The sequence below is a fragment of the Condylostylus longicornis genome, unplaced genomic scaffold (genome assembly GCF_029603195.1).
Source record: "Condylostylus longicornis isolate FDR11 unplaced genomic scaffold, ASM2960319v2 ptg000005l, whole genome shotgun sequence".
In the NCBI taxonomy this organism is placed as follows: domain Eukaryota; kingdom Metazoa; phylum Arthropoda; class Insecta; order Diptera; family Dolichopodidae; genus Condylostylus; species Condylostylus longicornis.
In genome coordinates, this window is record NW_026577974.1 from 1502425 (window position 1) to 1527345 (window position 24921).

General features: G+C 24.8%; 1 long non-coding RNA gene across 1 annotated transcript in view; it reads left to right on the forward strand.

Moving 5' to 3' along the window:
• The first annotated feature begins 7844 nt into the window (after positions 1–7844).
• LOC129615904 (uncharacterized) overlaps positions 7845–24921 on the forward strand; it is a 36871-nt gene continuing 19794 nt past the window's right edge. Inside the window, exons 1-3 of the long non-coding RNA XR_008697491.1 lie at positions 7845–8147; positions 14485–14839; positions 16700–17073. This is a non-coding gene — a long non-coding RNA (uncharacterized LOC129615904). The remainder of the gene's footprint in view (positions 8148–14484; positions 14840–16699; positions 17074–24921) is intronic.

Below are 24921 nucleotides of genomic sequence, written 5' to 3' on the forward strand. Positions count from 1 at the left end.
AAAGCTTTTAATTTTGGAAAATGAAATTTCTTGTTATTTACAAAACGAATAATCGTAATATATTAATCAACTTCTCAACAAACACTATAAAAGTTAATTCATTACAAACATTTTTGATTATTTACTTATTTAGTATTATTTTTTCTATATTTATTCCCCTAGTTTTTGTAATTTGTGTAATTTTTCATTTCTGTTATCTATCTATTTTCACTAACTATGGTAATAAAATATTTTTATTATACTCTCTAAGGGGTAGTTAAATGTTAAGCCTAATGTTCAGAATATGGAACATAAAAATATTATCCGTATTCGTCTACGCAAATAATGATAGAATGAAAAAAGAGATAATTGCAAAAACTATGCAAATAACCGCTTGTAACGAAAATATATTCTTATAAAAGCAGTAACATCAACAACAGCAGCATAATGATAATAGAAATATTGAAATGAAATCACATTAAACACGCAACATTCGTTCACCTAATTCCCTATTAAAAACAGCTCATAAAAAAAATTGTAAAATATCTTTTAACAAATAAATTTTGAGCAACAATGAATAGTTGAGAACATTAAAAATTGACGTGCTATACATTAATGCAAATGTTGACAATGCTTTATAAAATGAAAAGTTACATTTACTGTTATTTGAAGTCAGTATTAATGTAAGAAATAAATAAAATAAAAAAATTCGAAAATATAAGGGAATTTTATAGATGTGTTTTTTCTTTTAGCAAGAATAATAATTTTATTTTGCAATAATTCGTTTGCCATTCAAATCCAAAGTACGAGGGTTATAATCACATAAAAAATATTTTTTTAAATTGTTTATACAGCTTTGTTTAAAATAATTAGACAATAAACATCATTGTTGAAAATTTTGTAACCGTATCCTTTGCAAAAAAAAAAAAAAATCTACAACTAAATTTTTAGCATTTTGAAAAGAATTTGATGTTTTTTGACAGTATTGTGACGTCCGTCAATCAATTAATTCAACACTTTTCCATATGTTTTTTAATAAATTGTCACACCAGTTTTAATAATTCGGCTTTTAGAAGAATTTTAACTGATTGAATTAAAATCTTTATTGAATTGAAAATAGGAACGTCATTACATTTATTATCCCATATAAAGACATCTTCACATTCCCATAACAGATTACTAATTATAAAACCTGGAGTCCTACTATGTAATTCGAATTTTGTGAAACGATTTTTGTATTCGGAGAAATGCAAAGGTAGCACCAATCAAGTTGAAGCTACTACCTTCTTGAAATTAGAATTACATAATAAGGCTCCTGATATAAAAACTCACGAAAATGACTACGTTTAATTTATTTTAGCCAATTCTTAAGAAATAAGCTCTGCAATTTGCCCGAGTTACCTCTCAAAAACAGTTTAAAACAAATATTTTTATTAAAAATCGTTTTCAAAACCCTCGTACATAACGTAATATACATACACACTATACTGTACATCATTTTTTGTTATAATGTAGAAAATAAACAATTTTAATTTATATGCCTATATAAGCAAATTTATGTGTTTGTATGTAAGCAAATATTCAATTTAACGTTTTAGTGTAAAGTTGGATATTTTGCTTGTAGAAAGAATACTGTGGTGAATATTTAGTAAAAAGATCGTACATTTTTATCCTTAATGTCATCATGTGTCAATGCAAAAAAGAATGAAATAAAATAAAATACCTATAACGCAAGGACAAACGTAAAATTAATATACACCAAGTCAAAAGAGCACGCAATAGCTCAATAAATCAGCTCAAAAAAAAAAGGAAAAAAAATATTAAAAGTGTGAATAGCTTACAAGTCCATATATACGTATACATATATATTGACACACATATACGCAACCATTTTGTACTCATATATATGCAGAATGATAATGAATTGCTTTGTGCCAAGTACAAAAACTTAGGGTTGTTAAGGGATTTATACAAAATATAGGTTCATACAGAGTGTTCATTCTTCTTCCTATTGTTAATTTATTACGTCTATTATTAAATAAAAACTATGTATAAAGACAACAGATATCAAATATAAAATAACAATAACTTATATTCAATTCTATAATAAAAAAGGATCAAAATCAAATCTTGTTGTTTTTACTTTTTTTTATATATTTTTAGGGAAACGTAATTTTTTTTTTACCAGGATATTCAGATCGTTTATTGCTACAGTAAATTGAATGCAAACGGCATGAAAAAAATTAAAGCATGAAAAATACAAAAAAAAAAAAAAATAAAATTCAACTGAAACTGAGAAAACGTGTGCCCACGAACAACAGGATATTTTATGGTTTTATTTAGAAAACCCATATGATCATTAATTTGGTACATAATTTATTGAATCACTTCTGGTTCACTCTGATGGGGTTCTTTTTTATTTTACTATTAGGTGTATAAAATAAATAGGATACATATGATGTACGTATTTATACATCTATAGGTATATATGAGTGTTTAAGCAAGGATAAATAATAAATTTAGAATGTAGGTATAATTTTTTAAATAAATAAATAAAACAAGAACTTTAATCTTTCAAATGTATGTAGAAAATGATTAAATAAAAACAACAAGATAATAAATAAATTAGTATGAAATCATTTAAAGTAAATTATGTTTAAGTTGCAAAGGACTCAACGTGAGTTATCGAGCTGATTTAAAAAAAATATTTATCACAAAGCAAGATGTTTGTATGCGTGCATATTTGACATAGCATATAAATTTTATTCTTCGGTGCTTTCTTAAATATAAAAAAATTTTTTGAATCCCATAAAATCGAAATCAAAAATCGGTAATAAAAAGTTTTATAGAAACTTACAACAATGTGAACAGGGCGTGGAGGAAGCTGCTTTTCAACGAAAGATTGAAACACAAAATAAGGTCAATAGATTGATACTACAGTTATTATTTTGACATAATTCAAATACAAACTTTTTCTAAAAAACATACACTATTCTAAGATGACCTGACCTGGTGGTACAACACCATCAGAAGAAGTCAATACACCATTTAAACATACTATTTTCAAAGTGGTTAAGAATACCCCAACTTGTCAAAAATTACAATTATAATTTCGTTATATTATGTTCTTCATATGTCATATTATTCCTATAAAGAGTTTTTACATTTTAGACCAATTAATACAGCACTAATTCTTAAGAATCCATGTATGTATAACAACTACGATGTACTAAAGTAGTAATTTACCAATTTCTTAACTAATTCTAAAAAATCAAATCATAGACATAACTTGTGAACTTATGGTTCTTATTAATATCTACGTATCATTACAATTTATTCCACTATTTAATTATAAAATCAACTAGCATTAATTACCTTTACTATAATGGAAATTGCAATACGACAAAACTTATAGTAGTTATTAAAACCCAATTTTAGTATGTCTTAAATTGGATCAATTCCATGTTCAATAAAATGTTAATCATGCGTGATATGAATTCTTAATTAAGTCGTTTTAATAAATGTCCCTACAGACAGATGTACACATACAAATGCATATAAAAGTAATAAGTCAAGAAAGATCCGGTTTTCAGTTGTTACTTCAATTTACTTTTTCTTTTTTTCAACATCTTCTGTTAAAATTATTATGAATTTGCAAATTATTCCATATGCGTAGCTCTTAAACACACCAAAATACACATTCGGCTATTTTTAATACACATTCGGCTAAATGAGAAGCCACCATGGTTTAATTTTTTGTAATAAATTTTCCATGGTTTTCCGTTTTTCCGTACATTGGAGAAGTAGAATGTTGATATTTGCAGGCATTGGTAGGAACGACCAGAATACCAAACGAATGGTTTCAAAATGGGAGAATTCTACATTTTCAAATTTGAAAATTATGTTACGATTCAAAGAACTTCTTAACATAAATTTTGTTTATAATTTTTGTTATCAATTACATTTTAATTGCCTATTTTAAAAACAATTCAAGAATTTTTATATAAATAGTAGAAATTTCGAAACAAAAGTAAAAAATTATAAATCTTTAGCTTTTGAACAAGCATTTTAGTAAACACTATTCGAGGAAAATTTTTTAAGATCCTTGAAATTAGTTTTTCAATCGAAGACTTTTTTCCCTTTATTCGTAACTTAAAACATATATTAACCTTTCCACTCTCTTTAATTTATATATTGTCTGTAATTATAATCGCAAAGCATTTATTAAATTAAACAGAAACTAATTATACCTATACAAATGTTTTTCATTCAAAAAAACTTTCTTTATTCTTATATTTCAAAGCTATATAAGAATAAACACAAGAAAATTAAATGAATTTCAAAGTTTTTTTTTACTTTTTTTTTAATCTTAAAGAATTATCACCAACAATCAGGAAAAACAAAAAACTTAAAGAATAAATTACAGATAGCAGAGTTAGTAAATCTTCCGTCCTTTGATCCATAATATCTCATCTATCTTTTAAGTCAATATTATTTCTGTAAACGCTTTTATTGGTATGCATGTGTATGTGCACTTTTTTTTACTTTAATTTATTTTTTTATACACATTCCACTCTATTCTATTCAATCCATCCCCCTGATGATACCATTATTACATTAGACATTAAAAAAAAATTCATTTCAAGATAATAATTTAACGTTAACTAGAAAGTATAGTTTTTATTTGGAAAATAGAAAGGAATAAAGGCAACTAAAACCAGAAAGAACAGTAATAACATTGACTCCTTGATGTGACAGCTTAAGATTAAGTACACAATTTCTATTCATCTCATTTATCTTTCTTCAGTATTAAATTATTTTGTTGCAATCCAATTTTTAATGTACCTACATTAATATGTATAATTGTATACACAAAAGAATTAAACTTCTCTTTTTTATCAGCTGTTCTTGACTTTTTTGAAAATTAAAACTAATTCTATATAAGAAATAAAACATCGTATCGTACATAGTGATTAAACAGTGAATTGTCTTCGCAAATTCCTTCTTCTTCGTATATTTTCAATAGCAAAATACATTTGTATGTACAATCTTTTGAAATTATCTCACCAATAAATTAAAATTAAATACCTTAAAAAAGGTTCTATGAAATACATACCTTTTAATTATGAATATTTCCGAAAAAATTTGTATTAATTTATGTATATGCATATAAGAATTCCTAATTGTCCATTCCCATATTTTAAACATTAGACACTACTGAAATTTCGCATATTTTTTGGCATGAAATCACTTCAATCATTTCGTTATTCACATAATTGTCTCCAGGTAACTTTATTATACATTATTTTCCATTATTAAATAGAATTTTAATGAAATATTCATTTTTCACAAAAATTCTTCTGCAAACTACGCACAAAAAATGGCGGTCAATTAAATTAAATTATCACGCAATAAAACAAAGATGGGAAATATTCAAAGAACTTCTAAGTGAAAATTGAAAAAGAAAAACCAATATTTTTCAAGCACATTTTTTTTCGATGCATCGATTATTTACATTTTTTTTATTAAAATTTAGGTTTTACATATGAAGATATACTTTGTCTCGTAATTTCTTCATATTTCATATTAAATCTACAATATGTCATTTTATTAATACTTTCAAAATAAAGGACACAATTTTTAAACATTAAGGCTTAGCCAAATTAGTTAATACCGTGTATCGAATACAATATTCAATTTAATTTATATGCTATGTGAACCAAAGTAAATACAATCGTACTATTTATCGTTATCTGTCAAAATTTAAACAAGTTATAAAAAGAGTTTATATGTAAAACAAGATATAATATATTGCGAATTAAAAAATACGCTGTATATGTCAATTTTTGTTAGAACATTATCTGATATGGTGTCAGGGTTCTAATATAAAATTTTTCTTTATGTGTGATCGTTAAATCAAGAATGTACTGTAGAGTATAGATGAACAAATAAGAGTATTTCCAGGATAGCAATACGTATTCTCTCAAGAGACCTATTCCGAGTATTTAATTCATAAAAATTGTTTCTTAAGTTACTCAATCTCTTTTCTTCTGATTTTTATTTTTATTCCTTTTCAAGAATTTAATGAATTAATACCTTTCTAAGATGATATAATCTATTTTATGAACATGTATACACTTCTACATTAATTTAGAGCCCCAGCGATCATTTTAAATTTGATATAAATCTATAAAACGTAAATAAATTACATTCAAATTATGCGTGGATAGCATCACAAATTTTCCTGTATTTGAGAACAAAAAATTAAGGGAGGGTTTGCAAGTCATTATTCATTATGCGTTTGGCTATGGTTAATAAATACATACTGCACGAACAATTACACAAATAAACAAAATTTAAATGTTTTTAAATTTTCAAAATGCTTATAATGATTTCAAATTCCAAACTTTATAAGTTATTTGAAAAGCTATTTTCCTGCTACTTTAATTTAGGCATGCAATCCAAGTTTTTCTATTACATAAATTTTAATATATGATTCAACCGATTTAATCAAAATCAAAATCATGAGTAAAATATGAAAATCATAAAAGGTGGATAACTTGCCAAACCAGTTAATCAAATTTATATGTGTGATATGTTATGTCAAAAAATTCAAGAATAAGTACATATGCGTAAGTAAATTTTTTCTCTTAAAGTGAACCTCAAAATTTTGATATTATCTGATTACAAAATTAAATGAAAATTAAAAGATAAAATATATAATTTGAGAACTGTGAGTGAATAATTTTATTTGAATTTCAATCATATGTCATATAAGATATATACACATAAGTATGAAGTATTATTAAATAAATAAAGAGGGTTTTTATAGTAATTTCAAAACACACAAAACTTGCATTGAAAAGGATGCCAGTTGTCAAATTCAAAATGTGGTATTAAAAAATTAATTTTTATATTTAATAGAATTCTCAAAAACTTGTGCCCTTCTGAAACCCAACCCAACTGTACATAATTTTGAATTATATACTTTATAATTTAGTATTCGAGTATGTTAAAAGTATTCGTCATACATACCAAAATTTAATAGATAATGTAACATTATTTAAAAATCATTTGTCTACTGAAAAGGTGTTAGAGATCGAGCAAATTTCAAGAAAAACAAGTTAAATTACTGAAATTGTAAATAAGAAATAACTCTTTAAATGGTCCGCAAAATGTTCTTAATTACATATGTATGTAAGTTTTAGAAAAATTGTTTGATTTAAAGAAATAACCGGTTTCCTGTAGAAAAGACAAAAAATGATATGAAAATTCTGTGTGAACGTTTGGAACTGAAATTGGAATGCACTCTAACTAAGTAAGCTGACCCTTTTTAGTTATAAAATTTAAATAGGTTTTATGACTAACGATAGAAACTTAAAAAAAACACTGCATTGTAAATACTTTTCCAATAAAATGTAATTTTTTGTCAATTTGAGGTAAAAGTAGACTGCGTTATATGGGAGTGTACTTTATGCTGGCTTCATGTTTTTATTAAAAAATATATAAACCGGTAGCTATCCGGAAATCTAGATTTTTGTTTGAATTTACATAATAAAATTTTCGAATTATGTGAAAATTCTTTTATCTGGTAGGGTTATTGTAAATTCCTTTCGAAGTTCACTGTGTGTCCTTAATATATTTCGATATTTTTTACTACCTTTATCTAGTTGTTATTGCTGACAATAATATTGCGATATTATTTTGATACAGATATCGATATTTTTAGTGTCAATGTCGAATGTCGGTAGTACCTTATTTGGTATTAAACATATCTTATCTCCATTTTGTAATTAATTGAGTAATAAGTAATAAATTTTGAATTATGCTGAGTCAGGAAGCGATTATTTAAATCATATTATTTAATTTAACCTATTTAAGGAAAAGTTAAATTTTTAACAATGAATTTTAATTGAAGTTGTCAATAATGCTATTGAAGGTCTATATGTATATCAAAGAAAATTCAAATAGGAATGTAATGTACATACATATGTACATATATGTACTTCATAAATGTAAGAAGGGCTGAACTAGTTTTAAAACGACTGAAGTTGTTGAAATGAAAGGAAACAAAAGAAAACCATGCTGGCATAAAAAGAAATATAAGCGAAGTGGATGAAGTTAATAAGTGGCTATTACAAACAAGCCGTACAATCTCACCGGAATAGGTGAGTATGATTGTTTATGTAATATGCATGGATATATGTATGTATGTAATGGCGCCTAAAAATGCAAGTATGTAGGTAGGTACCTACATTATCCTATTCAAATGTTATTCTTAGTTAACTATCAAGCGTTTTCTCAGAAATATGTAAATAAATCACAAATAGTATCCTTACAAAATTTAAAATTGAACAAAAAAAGCTATACTAGATTGTATCGTTTCCCTTTAAATAGACAAACGTAATTGAAAACCATTTGTATTGTATTTTGCTATTGAAGTTGGATTCCTGTTTTTAAAAATTGTTTAACTCAATATTCTGACTACTTAACTGCATGTGTTTTAACAATAAAATTTAGTGCTTAAGGGTCCAAATTATATAGGAATTGCCAATAGGAAAAAATCTTATAAGAAATTTTTTTTAATAAAGCATTTTACAAAGCTTCAATGACATGAAGAGTAGTATGAGAACATTAACTGGATAAGCTTATAAGTTCAAAAGTTCCAAAGTTAGAGATAATTAATTACTTTGAAAAGTATGTTCGGAAAAATTACTTTGACATAATTTGTTCCAAAATTCAATCTAGTTCATGTCGTTTAGTCAGAATATAAGTTTAAATTAAACGTGTTTTCAAAGTCAGATAGTTATATTTTAGTATAAAATAACAATAATATGAAGGGGGTTTTCATGACAATACCAAATTCATTAAAATTATATGCAAACTTGAATCACATGTACATGCCCACATAACCATAATAATTTAAATATTATACGATATATGTATCAATCAATTGTTAACAAAATTGGAATTCAATTTTATCATAGCGAAATGTTATGTAGGTATAAGATCTTTTTCGAAACATATTGGATATTATTCATGTTCATAAGTGGATTGTGAATAATAAAATTTTCTTTAAAAGTCCTTAAAACTTTTATATTATTTTTTATAGTATGTATAACTTCCTGTTTTATTGAATATCCTGTTAAATTTATTTTAGATTTTTATGTATTATAATAAATAAGATGAATTTAATATGAAGCAGATGAGCTAAATGTTTCAATTCGATAATATAAAATGTGTTTTAATGTTAAGGCCAAGTAGATGTAATAGGTAATTACATACGTGTATTTTTCGTTGAACATTCAAGTATAGGCTCACACTGTTGGGTAAAGTTGGCTAAAAATAAACTAAATTCAATCTATTTTTTAATTAGTTTTGTTTTACGGAAACTATTTTTCTATTACGATTTAATTTCTAAATTTATAACCAGTGGTTTAAAATTTTCCAAGAAATCAAATTGGTACATTCTGTAACATACTAAATTCACTACATATTTCATATTTTAATTCCTTATATTGGCATACAAGTATATATTTCATACACAATACGTGCACATTTATGTGCATATTTCTTTTAATTCTTGTTAAATGCATGTTTTTCTAATTTGTAATAGAATTCCCTGTATAGTTCAACTATTTATTTATGTATTTATTTTCGTTATCCTTATTTTATAATAGCACTTCATACCTGGTGAATTGAATATTTTTGTTTTTCTTGTTTTGTTACTTGTAATTTTATTAGAATAAATTTTTTATGAGTTCTATAAAATGAAACGTTGATGATGGTACTTCTACTCTTAAAAAAATATAACCTGAAACTGTAATTCTTTTGAAACTGTGAAAACAAGAAGAATTGTATAAATGGAACCATAGTTAACTATGCATATATGGGAAAATAAATATTGGAACACCTTAACCCTCAATGCGAAGTTGAAGTTTCTATGTCATTTGTTCGAGCACAATAGGCAATTTTTATTTTATCTATAATTTTTTAAAGTATTTCGTAAACAGGAGGATTTTCTTTAAAAGCGTTAATATCATTCGGTGGATATTTTGTTTTTGCAAAATCAATTTAGAATTCTAATTGAGTCAATTAAACGGCTCATTACAGTTGAAGGCTTATGTCAGGTTTAGCCCCCATGCATACCGATAGAGGTTAAAATCAATAAGTAAATATAAGCATGTACATACTTATTACTATTTATCAACATTAATAATATATAATACGTACGTATGTATATGTAATGCGTAAGGATACATTATAATACGATTTTCTTCAGAATTTTAAAAATAAAATAAATTATTTTATTTTGAATTTTGATAGGACTTAATATGGTTGAGTGCGCACTAAATGAATTAAATGAAAAAACAAGTAAAAATAAAAGATATTTAAAGTTTTTAATGCATCATCACATAAAGTACACACACAAATACAAACACACGCACATATTTCAAGCATTATAAAAACATGGAACATATTTTGTATGTTTATAACATTAAATATTTATTCATCTGTAAAGGACATAATTGTTGATATGGAAAAGATTTAGTTAAAAGTTAGAGAGCTCAAGAATTGAATGAAAATTTGTTATATTGTACTAGTGTGTGTGTGGGTTTATAAAAAAATTCTTTACTCATTCTTAAAACAGTTTAAAAATATTTTTGTTACATTTTTATTAAAATAAAATTTTAAGCATTAGATTTTGAAATATATATTTTTTTATTTAAATTATTAAATAAGAAAAAAACTCAAAGGCAAGGTAATATTTTCCTAGTCTTGTAAAGAAAACATTGGCCATAAACAAAGAATTAGTAACCATAGATGTAAGCTGATATCAGAGCAACCAAGTATTAATTGCTCTACATTTGAAACATTCTAAAAATGTAGCGTTAAACCATGAAGAAGCTGCAATGTAAGTTTCTTATTCTTAAATCATATTGCACTATAAAATATTTTATTTACCAAAATATTAGCAAGTAATAACAATAATTTTGTACATTACAAATAAATTTCTTCTAATTGAAAGCCTCTGGCTTGTAAGCCCGTTGTACAAATCTATAATCTACAAGCCTCTGACGAATAAGCGAATTTTTCAAAATTGAATTTAATCAATTTTGGTAAAATTTCATAAAAACTTAAACACAGTTCTTTTGGTATTAAGTTTTTAAAATAATGAAATATGTGCGCAAAATTTTTAATTAAAATTATTAAAAGATTTGAAGGGATTAAAAATAAAATTTGAAAAAAAAAATTAAATCATTTCTTACTGCCTATTCAAAGTTTGCTTCCAACTCTCTATGATATCAATTTTCATTACTTTTCATCGCAGTTATCCAAAAAATTTCAAGTATTGCATCCCAGAATGTAAATTAAAATTCGCAGCACAGTATGTGATTTTGTAACAAAATGTAAAAAAAACATGATTTTTAGGTAACTTCATAATAGGGTGTTCCTGCAATAGCGGACAAAATTTCAGCGGAAGCCTTTAAATTTTCGGATATACGAATTTGTGAAATATTTTCATTTAAAAATTATATAGGTCTATATTTGAGCCCTTGCTCACAGATCATAATTACTAAGACAATTTAATTGGTTTTGCCATCATTATATATTTTGAACATTCATAGTTGTAATAGAAAGCAAAAAAAAAAAAGAATAAATTCAATTAATTCTATTGAATAAAGTTTTATCACAGTAAAATTTATATCTAACAATAGAGAATCTGGTAAATCCATTAAGAAAAAATCAAAAAAAAATTTAAAATAAATACAAACATTACTTTAATAACTTTAACCTGTATAACTAAAAATGGGTCTAATATTAAGGAAATTATTCAAACTGTTTTAATATTGCTTCTCCTGAGCCACCTTGTTCTAATATTAACCAGTAATTTACCCCTAAATTTTATAAAAATTTTTGAAAAGCAATTGACAATTTTTGTTTAACATAAGTGCATAATAAAACGAGTTAAAAACATGTTTTCGATACACAATTAAATTAGTAATATGATCGTCTCTTACATACATGAATATATATGCAATCTCTAATACCGTATTATATGAATTCTCAAAAAAATCAATTCATGGTTATTATCCGTACATTGTATAATGTTAAGTAGGTTTTAGTGAATTTAATTCAAATCATATACAAAATGTGCGTATATAAAATAATTATGTACTTGGAATACATATATAAAACAATAAATTGTTGTTAAGGATTTACTTAATAAATCCTTATTGGTTTTACTATGATTCTAAAAACAAAAATCTTTGAAGAGTGTAGAATTTTTTTACTGTTTTTTTGTAAATGAACTCTTCAAAATTACATGTATCATATCCTTATAGCCTCTTTTATTATAAATTACACGAAAAAAACATTAGCATTACTTATCCAACCACTTATATCCCATCAGGATATCAAAACAGGCCGGAATTAAACAACTTGAGGTCGTTTTTCAAGTTCTTATAATACTTTATTTAGTACGTTTTCTGTTTTTTTTTTTTTCATTTTTTGACATTTTTGAGGGAAAGTAATATTGGGTTAATGTTCACATATTTTTCATAATTTGAATAATAAATTTCGAATAATTTACACAATTCTCGTATTATAATGAAAGTAGGGATATTTAGAAAGATTTATGTTATATACTATTACAGTAATAATACGTGATAGTAATTTTATAACAGTGTGCATGCTATAGAAAATTATAGTCAATAATTTAGATGATTTTTCAACTTAATTTGTATGAATAAAAAATTTTCTTTCTAGTAATAGACCGTTCAAAGCATATTTAAAAATTTGGATGCTTTCAAAATGTCAATGATCCGACGCCAATTTGAAATTAAAATTATATTACGGAATAATTAAAACTGACACTAGATCTACATTTTAGTAGATGCTTTTATTATCAAAAAGTAAAGTGCCAAACTAATAAAAATTATATTAAAATAATAAAAAAATATTAATAAGTTGTCTTTGATTTTGGTTTTAGGTTATGCGTCTGACTTGAGTTCTTAAGAATGAGGAAAGTTTGGAAGAAATTGCATTTGTGAAATACAGATTATGAGGATTGCCTGCGTTGCAATTTGAAAAAAAAAAATATAATTTACAGCTGATTATTGAAAACATGAGCTTTACCTGAAATACAATTGTACATACAGGAATTCATCTATAAAAGTCTACACAAAAAGTGGCAACAATATTTTGTTTCTCAGTATTTCAATTAAAAAATTCAAAAAATACTTAGATTTTTGCATATTTCAATTACACACATTTCACATATTTATTAACATATGCAAATATAGGATATTATGCAGTCAAAAGAAACATCATGTGTAATGACACTTAAAGGACTACTTCATTATGTCCTTATGAGTGAATAATACACATTTCTTTTTTTTCTATATTAATCTTATGTAAGGATAACAAAAGTAAAAATAAAATCTTCATCATCTTTTCATTCACATTTTATTCTTTACATTTTTTTTTCATATATGACATTACCATATTATGGTGGTTATAATATGGTACTCATATATCCTTTTTTTTCTTTCATTTTGTGTTTGTGGCATACTTATATGGTATTGCCCTAGCAGTATAAATTTTCTTTAGAAACTTATGTTTTCTATACTTACATTTTTTTCGTTTTGTAAGTAGAAAAGAAAAATGGAACTAAAAAACAGAAAAGAATCGAATGACATAGTCAGGCACCTTTATCATCTCATCCGTTTTTTATTCTACAAGAATTGTTAAGATTCACTTAACAACAAAACTGCGAAATTGTTAAGTTTTCTATTTGTCTTTTTTTTTTTTGCTGTTTTCTTTTATTGTTTTCTTTTAAGTTACGTGGTACTTTCTGCGTGGTTTATTATTATATTTTATATTGTTAAATACGAAAAAGTAAAAATACAATGTACTTTTAAATATATAAAATAATAATTTCATTATTTTCAATAGGGTGAAAACGGATGTACTCACCTTCTTTTCATTTCATTTTATTTTAGATTTTAAGTTTCATGTGCTTAATATAAAACAATAATAAGAGAAAGAATATGAGAATTAAAGTAAAAAGTAAATAAAAAAAAGGTTGAATAATTTCATATATGGGACTCAAGTCTACCTTTTTTATTTTAACAATAGAAACGTGAAAATATGATGAAAAGAATCCGTTAACTGTTTATGGTTAGAAGAGGTAAAAAGATAGCAAAAAAAACAAAATAACAAAATTGAGATTGTAAATTATTTTAATGTTTTTATGAAAGGATAATGATAAAAGGATAATGATGACAATTGGAAATAGAATAGCTATACACAATTATTAAAAAAACATAAAAAGAAAAAATTGGATAAATCAACAAACAATTTGAAAACTTTTCCAATTCAATGATTTACGAAAAAAAAACCTTAAAATAAATTTTCACGTTTTAATTATTATCCTTTTTTATTTCAGCGGTTATACAATTCAATTCCATTTTACTGTTATAATTTATTTTTTCTTTTTAGGAAAATAATAAATAACAAGGCCGCTTTCTGTTCATTCTTGTGAGAAAACCGAAAATGTGCCATTAAAATATTTTATTATATCGAGCATCTTACACTAAATAATTTGGAAAGACAACCGCATAAAAGATGAAAACATTAAATATAAAATATTTAGATCAATTGAAATTTTAGATAATGCAGTTTCGCCTTTTTTCAATTAAAATTTAACAAAAAAAAATTTAAAACATTACTCAAAATAAAAAAAAAACAATATTTCAAGTTCTTGTTACTACTCAAGTTATGATAATTAAAGAAAAATTAAAATCTCACAGAACACAAAAAAAGTGAGGAAGATGAGGTATCCTGTCGAGAAGGTGTAAGTGGTTTTTTTTTTCATTTAAAAGAAAATTTAAATTGCCATGGGAAAATTTTTTCTTTTTTTTTAAAAAATTTTAAAAGGATTAAATGAATTTAGTAAGTAAGTACTTTAAGAGGATGCATGATATACACAACATGATGTCCTTGATAAAAATTTTCTGATTGTAAAAATTTATTTTAAATTTTAAATAATGAATTGGTTTGAATTGTTTGAATATTCAAAGTAGGTAGGTAATATAGACATTTTAGAAAATTTTAAATAAATTTTTTTATATTTATGGTTTTAAAAGGAGAGATTCAAACAGGAGCTCTATATATATTCAAGCGCTGCAAATTTAGCAGTATGTACTAGTAGTTTTTTGAGGAATTTTTTAGTTTGAAATTTTTTAAACTTAATCGTCACTCTCATAATTCCGAACATAAAAGAAAATAGTTAATTAATATATAATTAATACTTAAATATGTACAAAATGTTGAAAAATGAAAAGAATCTAAAATATTACATTCCATTTTAAATTTTATTTGAATTTAATTAATTAAATTCCCATTAATGAAAACTCAGATCATTAATTATAATAAAAAAAAATATAAAAATGAAATTTTGTACCTAATTGTTATACAAAATTTATAATAATATTGTAAAGGAATTTGTATAGCATAATAGAAATCATTATACTTTTATAATGCAAAAATATTATATTCAAAATTTTTCAACTAAAAAAAGTTTAACTAAAATAATAATAAAATCATTTTTAAAATAACTTCGTTTGAGACAATTTTTTATCAAACGTTTGCTTTTATGCTATTATTTTTGTACGATTAATGAGTTCAGATAATTTCGCGTTCAAATTCCTTACTAGAAAGCATTCTTTTAAAAAATTTTATGAATATTGTGTTTAAAAGTAAAAATTTCATTTCGCTGTCTTAGAGTTCTTCTCTTTAAATCTTTCTTTTATTTTATTGTTACCATTTAATTTCACATTACAAATATTAAATTAACTTCCTGTTCATTTACTAACTTTTTAATTTTCTTACATTCATTCATACGTTCATTATATTACAAAAAAAATTTTCTGTTTTCTTTTTTTTTATTCAAAAAAATTATTGCTTAATCATTTGATAGTCATAAATATTCAATTAAAAATGTCTTTTATGGTCATCTTCATTAATCAAATGAAAAAAAATCATTAAATAGAATGGTTTTAAGAAATTTCTTGCAGCAACACATGTAACTAAAATTTAGACTATCTCTCATCATAATAACTTGTAAAACTCATGATTATGTCAAAATATATGGAAAAAAGAAACAAAAAGATACTGATAATTATCAGGCTTTTCCCCCTTGCACAAAAATATTATAAATTTTTTGTTTTTATTTTTCGAAAGTGTTAGTTAGTTACAATAAGTGTTCAACAGAATCGAAAAAACCCGTATCAGATAAAAGAAATTCACATTTAACTGAATACAAAATTAAATGATTGTATTGTTTTTTGTATATTTATTAAATGATTCTTTTCTATTTTTACAATGACTCAACAGTTCATAAATTTTCATATATATGTACATAGTAAGATCTCTTTTTACAATGTTCTCCCTTAAATTATACTAATGAACCCAAACAAAATGTATTTTTTGTTTTTGATACTATAAAATTTTTGATTCAGAAATATTAAATTGAATGTAGCTTTGGCTACAATCAAAAATTTTTAGGATTCTAATACATTGAAATTAATATTTACATAAAATTAGGAAAATAATCAGTCCAATAGGAAGTTAAGAAATTATCATTAACTTCGAATTTTTCTAAATACATATTCTTAAAAGACTTAAACCTTATATTTTAATTTGAAAATTTCAGAAATAATAATTTGGAAAGTCTACAAAATTCGAATAACTAAAGGAAGTCGGAAATTGAAATATAAGAAATTTGCATCAGCAAATGTGCGAGATTATCGAATTTTTAAAAAATATCACAGTAAGGTACAAATTTAGCTGCATTTGAATACACTCATTGGAAAGAACAGCTCAGTTAATAACACCTTTAGAAAAAGACTTTGTGAATATTATGGTGAACTTGCAACTTAGCGTGCAGCTGGAACATTCAAAGTATCGCAAACCTATTGTTACAGTGCTCACACACGTTGTGATCTTGAGATTTATAGAAAAAATCTAAAATAAGGCGATAAAAAAAACTGATCTGAAGAAAAACAAAAATATAATATATGTATAAAGGTGAGTGATTAGAAATTTTTAATATTCTTTACATTAGAGATAGTTTTAGGCAAAATTTAATATAATTTTAGTAAATATGATATTAGTACCACTTTGGATTAGAAGTACGGTTTTCACTGCTTAAAAAGAAAGCTTCTGTCTTTTGACGAAGGCGAAGATAAATTTTAAAAAATCTAAATTCAAATATAATAAACGCGAATGATATTATGATTTAGTATTGCAAATTGCGTTGCAAAAGTGCGAAGTTGCGAAAAAATTATCAACATTTTATTCTTCAAAACCAATGAAAAATTTTAAAATATTGAATCAAATTATAGTTATTATAATTTTATGCGATACCAGAAAATATTATTTATTTTTTTAAACAATTAATCGTAAAAAAAAATTTTGAACAAACCCGAAATAATGATCATTACTAAAAATCAAAAAAAAAAAAAACTAAAAAAGTTAATTTGTAACCAATGTTTGACATCAATTCTACTAAATAAAAATTGAAGCATGTCATGTTTTTCAATTAGTTCTGCCCATAAAAAATACTGAAAATAGAAAATTTAAGGTCTGGAACGGACTTTATTATTTTACGGACAGAAATGAAAAAAAAATTTTGAGAAATTCTCATTTTTTCTATTGTATTTTTTTTTTATATAAAAGAACAAAAATTACACCAAACAAGTAATAAAAAAAACTCATAAATTAGAACCTTTCCGGCTTAATTAGAAAGGATAATTTTTCTGTTTGTCATGGTGGTTGTTTCATTCATTTTGTTTCTTCTTTTTTGTTTTCTTTTTCCTGTGAAAACTTTATGTTGTCGGTTCTGTTCCGAATTAATTATCTGTGCATATTGTCTTAATAGTGATTTGTTTTTTTTTTCTTTTTTTAATTATTACGTTTCCCTGGTCTTTGGCTTCGGAATCATTATTCCCTAACAAAGTTCACGATTAATAAGTTAAGTCATGGTCAAAGAAAATGTGAATGTTAGAATAATGTTAATCGATTTCTTATTTAAATGATAACAATTTATGCGCCAATTTATTAAATTTAATTGAAATTAAATTACTATATCAATTGTTTAATAAAATTTTTTAGTATCAAATCGCTTTTCAATATTTTATTTGATGGCCATCTGTAGGAATGTCAACAAAAGAAAGGAAACATTTCATTTTTAAATCAACCAGGTAATTTTGTCAAAAATTGTTTTGGCCTAATAAGACAATCCTGAACGGAAAATATGTAACGGTGCTCTTGAATATTGTTTAGTAAGTACTCTAAATAGCAGAAATTACGTCGAAGTTTTGTAGCATTGCCACGCATTACACCATTGCCATGTTTTATATCAGATTAAATAGAAAACCATTTAAAAAAAAAATTCAACTTTGTAACAATGATGTTTGTGTGTTATTTTTTTCTTCTTTTATCCATTAGAAACATAAATTTTCCATTAATTTTAATTTTTCTTTTAATTAATGTCCCAAAATTTTTTTAACTCTCATCATCTAAAAACAACTGTACGAGAAAATATTATTCACATTATTAATGACGTTCTACATGCTCGCACCGTGTATGTAAAGATAGAATTCCAGGCAGCAAGTGAACATTATCATATTCATGGTCATAACTTAATTTACGACCAAAAATTAATAAAATACAACGAAAATGAAATTTTTGTTCAAACCAAAAAAACATATCAGAAGTTCAAATAGATCCATGCCAGTTCAGGATCATTAAGTATAACTAATATCAGTTAGGAGGATATTTTCTTTCTAATTAATAACAGTTTCACATTCTAATAATAACAGAGGGAAAACATTGAATAAATTGTTATAGTTCCTTTTTTCTCCCTTTTCTTCCATCTCTCTTATTCTAATAAATTTCAGTTTCACTTATCCATTCCAGAAACTTATGCGAAGGAATTTTGTATACATTTACATTAAATATATTTTGTATTAAGAAATTTTTATTCCACATAAGCATTACATCCATATGTGAATGTGCACGCATCTATAATTATATTTACTGTTAAATAAAAACAAATTATTTAGCGATGACTTTTAAATTTTTTGATATAATGAAAAGTGAAAAGGATAAAATGATTTGTAATAAAGGATGGTTGGTAATGAATGCCAGAAAAAATTAATGGCTTATTTTAATATTTACAGGCTGACTGAAATTTTTAGAATTTTTGGAAAATAAAATAAAATTCTAAGGGAGATTCTTACGCTGCAATTCAATTTTAGCTTATAGAGAATTAGGAATAAAATTGCTTAGATATTTTGAAAATATTTTAGAAGAAAATTTTCTAAAAATTTTGAAAATTACTTCTATTTCTTTAGAATTTTTTACGAATACTTTGATTTCATGTTGTTTGCTTCTTGGATATCAGAGCGAAATTAATGAAGAATGTACATACATATATTTTAAATAATAGAATTGTTTTCCTTCGGATAGAAGAAGAATAGTTTTGAAATCCTATTCAAACGAAAAATTAACACAAGTTATTTTCTATTGGATAGTAATGAATTATAGGAAAAGTTTAAAATGAGCTAATGAGAATTTTGATAGTAAAGCTATTGGTTAAATTTAATACAATTGTTTCTTTTTGTTTCTCAGATTATGAATGCTGTAAAAAAAGTATATGTAAATCTGGATAAATCAAGGTACCTCATAAATGGCAAGGAATAGAATTAAGGTGCTCAGAATGGAAGTCATTCGATATGATTCAGTGTGGGAGCTCAAAATACTAAAATAGTACTTTTTCCATGTTTTCACTGTCTCTTCAAATGATTCTCAAGGAACAAAAAAATAAAAGGATTGGATTAGTAACAAAAAGTATTAATAGAAAAGTAAAAAAATTTCAGTTTCTGCTTTGTTTTTTCTTGTCATCTTTACGTTGTGTGGCATTCTTATGTTTCTTTTGAAAAACAAGCAATTAAAATTGAAAATATCGATATTATATCCATAAAAAGAAGTTGTAAGTTTTGTACGAAGAATACTTTCAATATTAATCCTGTGAGGATTCTGCTTTTAAAGAGGAATGTTGGAAGCTGAAAAAGAAATTTTATTCAAAACTAAGTAACTGATTGCTTATAATTAACATAATAATTCCAACTTCTAATCGTTCACAACAGTTGTCTAGCTTTGTTATGAAAATGAAAAAGGATATTTCATTATGTCCAAACCATATTTTATAAAAATTGCATCTAAAGTCATGGGAAATTTTATATTTTATCATTTCAATCAGTCCATTACAATTTTACATATGAAAGGACGACTTAATTCACAAGCAGAAACTTCTTTTTGTTTTCTTTTAACAAAAAAAAACAGAAACAAATTTCATTTTTTTAACTCAATTCATGCATAAATTGAAAAAACATCTCCAAATGACATAATATTTCAACATTCTTATTGAATATTAAAAGATCAAAATAAAAAAAGAAAACAAAAAATTTCAGCAACCTATAAAATAAAATGTACATAATATAGTAATTCCCCTTCATTGAAAAAAATATTCTTTTTCCTTAGATTCATTGGCATTCGGAAGGCAATCTAATACCTCCTTTTGACAATTAGTAAAAAAAACCACTATTTAACCCATATTTTACACACAAATTTCATTTTGACAACCTAAAATATCCTTATTAAAAAAAAAAAGAAAAAAATCGAAAATGATAACCCCTATTTTAAGTAAAATATGCCTTGCTCATGTAAAATGTACAAAGAATATGAAGCAAAAAAAAAATAAATTCTTATTTCAAGATTTTCAAGAAATAATAAAGAACCCATTCAACCCCTCATCTTAAAATTATTCTTTTGTTGCTCTTTGAGATCCTGTCATGAAAGAACTCATGTAATTTGCTTGCTTATTTTTCAAAAGAAAAACGAAAGAATGCCACACAACCTAAAGAAGACAAGAAATAAAAAAAAAAACAAACTCAAATTTTTTCACACCATTTAGAGCGCAATAAATTAAATAATTTCGGTTTGGTTTTCCATTTTTTCTTTTATTTGTTTTGTTTACTTGTTCCATAAGGATCATTTTAAGAGCCAGCTAAAACATTGAAAAAGTACTTCTTTAATTTTCAAATAAAAGATAAGAAAACAGATTCGATCATAGAGTCCTTTTTAAACTATCTATATTCAAATAAAATTTTTTGTCATAAGAAAGACATTGCATACACAGGAATTCAAACATTATACATAATTTTACCAAGTATAGCAATAATAGTCTTACAGAATATTGTCTATTTTTCCAAGTTTATTTCAAGTTTTTCCCTTTGAAAAAAATATTCACTATTATGATTTTTATCAGTAAAAGAGAACGATTTGCTCAGAGCAGAAGTAAGAATTTTTTTTTTTACTATACTAAAGACTTTATAATTGGTAAAAGGAGGGTAATTTATTTTGTGGCTGTTGTCAAAAAAGAACAACAACCAATATTGTATTATGTACATACATATTTATACATGAGTATCTCCATAAGGCTTCTTGATTTTTCCTCAACACTTTGTTATCTTATGAATTCTTGAACGGTAATGGAATGAACTATAATAAGAGGAATTCATAAAAATGAAAAGTCCTTGAAAATGTCAGAACAAATTTTAATCAAATAAAAAAAGAAAATAGAATTAGAAAAAAATAAACGCTATATTGAAGAAATTTAATAAGCCATGTTAAAAGGACATTATTAATATACAATAGTTTGTACAGTTACTTGAAAAGGATCCTCAATTTTTCATATATCAATCTATATATATATATATAATTTTAACGGTTGATTTAATAAAAGGAAGGAAATTTGATTGCGGAAAATAATATCTTAATATCCTTAAAAATACGAAGAACAAAAAAAACTTCTCAGATCAAGAGAAAAAAAAACTTGCTATACAAAAATACTAAGGAAAATATTGTCAACTACATCGTTTTATAATAGCAAAGTCACATTTAGAAAGCATATAAACAAATTTTCAGGTTGCATCATTGAAGAATGAGTTTCTAGTATTTAATAAATCACCACATAGTTTCTAAACTGGCTATTATCCGGTTCAAATGCTCAAAGAGTTTAAACTTTCAAATTGATAATAATTTCTTATATTTTGTTTCTTATATAATTTTGCTAGGAATTTCATAAGATACTTTCTTTTCAGTTTATTTTTCCTAATCCTGGCATTTGAAACATATTTTAGTAAAGTAATTTGTGTGGACGTAAATCAAACATGTTCGAACTATATACAGACACATTAAAAATTATTGTTAATAAAAATTTATAACTTTCGAATTTTAAAACCAAGCATTCCTCCTGCAATCTTATAGGTTTTTTTCAACATTATCAAAGTAAATCACGTAAAATAATCGTTTGATATTTAATTGAAAAAGCGCTGTATATCTTGAAATTTTAGAAAAATAAAATTAAATACCATAGTTCTCAAAATTTTCGTCTAAACTTTTCCTGCTTTCGCGTTCTTTTAATACTGATAATAAATTTGCAAATTGTTTATGTTAATTTGTTTCAAAACTTATTAAAAAGGATTACTGCAGCGTATCATCTGCAATTTTTATTTAAAATTATTTTTTTTCTCTATCTTCCCTTCTAGTTCTTTTATTGCTTTAATGTCAAATATAATAAGAAGGAGAAAAAAAAAATAATTCTGCCAAAAACTTTTGATGAAAAATTTTTCATTCAATAATTTTCCATTTTTTCACGGATTTTTTTTTTCTCTTTATTTGTGTTTCTTTCACTGAATATATTAACATAAAAATTTATTTCACCACTTTACATTGCAATTTTTGCAAAGAAAAATTTGAGAAAAAAAAAAATTGGAATTGTTACGAAGTGCGGCACGGAATAAAACATGAAAAAAAGCAATAAGACAACAAATTAAAAAAGTTAAAGAAGTCCTTAAAAAATTTGCAAATTGTTTGCAAATTTTCTTGAATTTCTTTTGTGTTTTTTTTTTTGTTTTATTTTTCTTAAGTCAGTAGTTGTCAAACTTTTAAATAATTTGTAAATGACATACAAACATACATAGGTTAAACGAAAATTGGAATAATGGTTACCTGCTTTCTTATGAGTGCTGAGTATTCTACCTAAAGTATCGCTTGCACATCTATAGTTTTAAGAAGTTTATGGATGCCCCGTAAAAAAATGCCTAGACCTGCGAGTAAATTGAAAAAACGCCTACAGTAGCGGGTATTTAACAATTTTTTTAAGGTGGCAACGCTCTTCAATTTGTGAAAAAATTGTATTATTGTTCTCTCAGCCTCTTTAAAAAACCGTCAGGTTTTGAATTTTAATTTGGAATTACCTGGGAAAATTCTTCTGTTTTAAAAGTGAATTATTAGAAGGTTTCCGAGACATTTGCCGGAATTCTATATGGCTTCTTCCATAGATCCTGCTTCTTTTGCTATCTCATTTCTTAGCAGTAGTGCCAAAATTAAAGTATCAGATACAAGCTATGTTGAAATATACGCTTGTTAGTTACTTTTGACACTTTTTTCTAATCCAACGTATTGTACCAAATTTTTATTTACCAAATCATCCTACCTTATCCTGGAAAAAATATTAAAGTTTTCTGTACATTTCCAAAATCAAAAACATGATAAAAGTTTAAAAGTTTTCTCGCGGAAAAAAAAATTCGCCTCTGTCTTGTTAATAGAAAAAAGTTAAAGAAACGAATTTCTCTTTCATTTGCATAAACTTGTTCTTCAGTACCTGCAATCTACTCGTTACTTTTTCTTTGATGTTTTCATCATTTTTTTTCTCTTTCTAAATGAACGAGAAAACTGAAATATTCCGGCGGAAGCGTTTGTTTATGAGTTCATGTCAAAAACGTAATTGTTTTGTTGTTGTAAAAAGATTTTTTTTTCATATTATAGCTATTTGGAAAAAGTACAGAAAATTTATGATTTGTGTTGTTGTTTTTTTGTTTAAATTTTAAAACAAATGTGGAAAGCACAAATATTTGAACTACTTTAGGTTTTTCTAATTCAGATATTTTTTCTGCTCCGATTTATGGGAAGTTTTGAGTTTAGAATTTTCGTAATTCAATATGAATAATGAGGTGTAGGGATGTCCCAAAATATTTTGAAAATATTTATACAAAAGGACTCATTGGTGGGTTCAACAGCATTTTTTTTAATGTAATTAAATTTAATGGCAAATGACTCTGGGTACAATTACAATAGAGCGATACTTGCATGATAATTATCTAATGATTTTATTGCCAGCGAATTTTAATGAATACTCAAAACTCGCTTCTAACTTGTACTCTAACCTATTTTTTGTAAAAATGTGTATTTGCTTTATTCAATGATTGTGATTAATTTGGAACCATTTCTACCTTCGCCATTTTTTATAAAGCATTACAAATATAGTATTACTTACTTATTAAGTACATACATATGTAGGTTTAATTTATCAAAATAATAATAATACCGTTTTTTTTCTTTTTAATTCAACAATATGCCGTCATGAATCTTGTTATAATTGTGTAGAAAATTCAATTCTCTTGTATACGCGTTTGTTTATCATTTCGTCACTTATTTCTCATAATGCTGTCAAAAAATTTCCAATCACGTAGCATTTTTTAAATAATAAATTAAGATTTTTCATTCATTTAATTTAAAAAAAAAGTAAGTGACATATACAAACACACTTACATATTATACTTTTTTCGGCAATTCATTATTCTAATAAATTCACGAATGAAAAATGGTTTTTTTTTTCTCTCATTTTCAAAATAAAAAAACCAGAATTTTCCATTTCATTTCATATTTTTGCGAAATATAATAATTTTCGTCCATTCATCATCAAGAATAAAAAGCAGAAATGAGCAGAAGAAAATGCTTAACTGG